Here is a 3,619-nt window from a genome sequence, read left to right on the forward strand (position 1 = left end):
CACCAGAGGGGAGGCCCCTGCCTTCTGGCCTTGCCTCTCTGCAGAAGGTGGCTGACTCTCCCTGGGGGCACTCGGAATGGCATGAGACTAACAGGCAATGCCTCTGCTGTTCGACCAGGGCAGACCCACCTTCCCTCCACACACCCACCCCTCTGCAGAGGCCAGGAGTGGGAGGAGGCCCCTCAGACAGAAACTGCATCTCAGAACCATCAACAGCTGGCCCTGTCTGATCCCCTCTGGCCTCTCTCATCCCCACCCCTGCAGTGGAGTGAGGGCCGTGACCCCGGGTCGCTGGATGCTTTATCTTGTCCTGTGCGCCGACTTTGGCCAGGTCGCCTACTCTCCTGTGTGAGGCCACAGCAGGTGTCCAGAAACGCCTTTCAGACATGCCCTGCACCCCAGCACCTCCTGAAGAAGCTTTTGAGGACATATCCCGGCACAGTGGTGGACCCAAGTCTCTGGCCTCTGGCAGGACACAGGAGGGACCATGCACTCCCGTCACAGTCCTCGGTCCTTGGGCCCAGCAGGAGGAATCGAAGCCTGGCCGTGCCCCCTACCCCCACCACGTCAGAATCCATTACACCACCTACCACTGTTGTCACTCAAATGATGCTGTCACTTGAATGAAAGCCATCCTGCCTGGAAAACATTTCCACACGCTCTGCCACTATCTGTCCTTCCTCGCTTGTCTCTCTCGAGTTTGCAAAGGAAACACCTGAGTTCAGGGACCAGGCCAGCCCAGTGCGTGTTGACACCGTCTTAAACAAGACTGTTAAAACTAGATGCTTCTGTAAAGCAACATGTTCCATTAGAAGAATGAAAAAGCAAAGCACAAAACAGAGGAAGACATTTGCAAAACATTAAACCAACAAAGGTGAGCAGCCAGAGGCATAGAGGACTCCTACAGGTCAGGAGAGACGCAGCGTGCAGTAGGCCGGTGGGGAACCCTGATGAGAAACACCGCCAGAGAGGAAAGAACTCCAGCATCCAGCGGACACGGGGTTGATGCTCAGACTCACACCTGAAACCACCAAGAGAACACATTCCCCAAACTGCTGGTGACCAAGTGCCCAGCCCAGTGCGAGGGAGCTGTGCGGCTGGGCCCTCTGGCTCCCGGTGTGTTCCCAGGCCAGCCTCTTGGTGGGTATCATCCAGAGAAGCTGAGGACGCAGCCACACCCACGACCTGCCTTCCACTCCCAGGATGAGACCCGAAGCAGGGACTCCCACGCAGGAGGACACAGCGTCCTTGCAAGAGCAAACTGGGAACCACGGCCCACAGGCCTGGGTCCTGGCGTGGCCTCTGGGCGGGGTGGCGTTTGCACATGGGACATGGATCAAGTCCACAGCACACACAGCGGATGTGTACACACCCCAAACACGTGGCGTGAAAACCAGATGCAAGAACACAGATACTGGATTCTGCTCACGTGAACTACAAAAATAGGGTAAATTAGACTACGGTTTAGGGATGTGTTCACACACACGCCATGAGGGTTGGCCCTGCCAGGTGCCAAATGCATGTTCACAACCAACATAGAAAGATGGCATTTCATTCCTGGAAAAGCAGGATATAAACGATGTTGGGACAATTAGGTATCCAAATGGAAAGAAAAATTTGCATCTGTAATCTCTTTACCAAAAGAAATTCCAGTTGTATTAAAGATGTAATTAAAAAGTAGAAATCCCAGAAGCAAAATTGGACAATGTGGTTTTTTTGAATTTCACAACCAGGAGTGATTGTCTCAGAATGACTCAAACTCCATAAATGAAAGTCATTTAATTTGATGATATCACAATGGCATAAATATAAAAATGTCAAATGGCAGAAAAATTCGCAGCACGTCAGAGAGCTTTCCTTATGAAAATACCGACCAATAGAAAAATGGGCTAATGACAAGAATAATTTACTAAAAGGGAAATAAAGCAGTTCATAAATATGTGAGAAGATGCTTTCCCTCCCTGTAAGGGCACGAGGCAGGTGCTTCATCGCTGGTGGGGGTGGGTTGGCACAGCCGCTGCAGGTGGTGAACAGCAAGATTGGGGCTGAATGTGTGTGCCCTTTGACCCAGAAATTTTTAGAATTTATTCCACAGAGAGCCACTTGAGCGAAATTATGTATATATACAAATACTCCAGCAGCATTTTAAACAGTGAATGATTACAAATGGCCAAAATGTACATCAGTGAGTAACTGTATCACAAATGCATGAAACATCCGTATAATCGAAGAGCGGGTGTTTTAGTGAGGAACGTGAACCTTGGGTTTCTCTTTACTAGTCCAGCTAACGGTGGAGGAAGGCACAACAGCAGCGCCACAGAGGTGCCCTGAGACCCCCGAGGTGCTCCTGCCGAACGGAATCGCAGGGGAGCCTGAGGTGGCCTCGGTCTGACCACCTCTCAATAGGACGGAGCAGAACACGCAAAACCACAGGGCCCCGGTCGGCGAGTGCAGAGGGTGCACAAGCCCTTCTTTAGCTGAACTGAAAAGAGCGTTGGCGTCGGGGAGACAGAAAGAAAGGTCGTGTCGTAGAGGTCACACGGGCACTGCCGGATTCCAGCAAGCAAACTTAAAACATGAAGCAATTTATAAGGCAATGAGGAAGATCTGAACATTGATTGGATATTTGGAATTCTGTGGTGGAATGGTGGTTTTATGGTCTTTTGAACGTTTTTCTCTCTTTGAGATACATCAGGGAAACAATAATGGATGAAATTAGGCTAGAATGAGTGTCACACCCCAGCGTGGGGATTTGGAGGCGTGGAGGACACAGAAGGTGGACACGCTGGCTCCAGGGATGGGTACGTGGGGCTGGTTTCCCGTCGCTTTGCTAATACGGCTCAAATAAGCTGGAGATATCCCTGAACAGAAAGGTCACAGCAGCAGAGCCCAGGGGCTCCAGTGGCTTCACACGGAATAACCTCCAATCTACATTATGTGAAAAGAGCAAGACATGGAACAAGCATGTGCTGTGAGGCCACACTGCCAGCTGCCCCTGGAGGAACACGCAAGACAGGTGACCGCGGGCGCTCCAGGCCCTCCAAGGACATGGCGTGTGCAGGACAAGGAGGAACCTCCTTTCCACGCTAAGCCCACTCCCTGGGAAGGGTTTTCACCAAGTGCCTTGGGGTTCACATGAGCGCCCCAAGGTGGTAGTGACCCCACAGGTCACCATAACACACACAGTAACAGTTTGACGTATTGCGAGAATTACCACGAGGAGACGTGGAGTGGGCGTGCTGCTGGAAGAGCGGCACTGATGGGGTTGGAGGGGGTCCCTGAGAAGTCGATCCTGAAAAGGCTGTTTCTGAAACACTAAACCAGATATTTGTAGAATTTGCATTTTATAACTGCTGCTCAGAGCCTCCCGCTCACTCATCTAAATGTCCCTGGTAAGCTGGACAATGGTGATTCAAAGTTTTTCATTTACTTTGCTCAGATCCATCAGAGCAATCACTATCTATGGCGGCTACAGCCTTAGAAAATGTCTTTCTTCAATAAGACCTGAGAGTTAGAATGGCTCCCAGACCCATGGGCTGCAGAACGGAGGCTGTGTCAGCACGAAAACATGAACCTCGTACACTGGCCTCAGAGCTCTTGGGTGACCAGGTGACCGTCA

At 51.2% G+C, this 3,619-nt stretch overlaps 1 protein-coding gene and 1 pseudogene across 2 annotated transcripts in view; both read right to left on the reverse strand.

Annotated features, from left to right (window-relative positions):
- Nucleotides 1–3,619, reverse strand: part of B3GNTL1 (UDP-GlcNAc:betaGal beta-1,3-N-acetylglucosaminyltransferase-like 1) — a 146,139-nt gene that overhangs the window by 9,974 nt on the left and 132,546 nt on the right. The window lies entirely within an intron of this gene.
- LOC105554162 lies at nt 706–2,946 on the reverse strand (annotated as a pseudogene). Its single transcript, XR_001008285.1, has one exon. The product of XR_001008285.1 is annotated as an uncharacterized LOC105554162 (transcript).

This window comes from Mandrillus leucophaeus, unplaced genomic scaffold (genome assembly GCF_000951045.1).
Source record: "Mandrillus leucophaeus isolate KB7577 unplaced genomic scaffold, Mleu.le_1.0 Scaffold1, whole genome shotgun sequence".
Lineage (NCBI taxonomy): Eukaryota > Metazoa > Chordata > Mammalia > Primates > Cercopithecidae > Mandrillus > Mandrillus leucophaeus.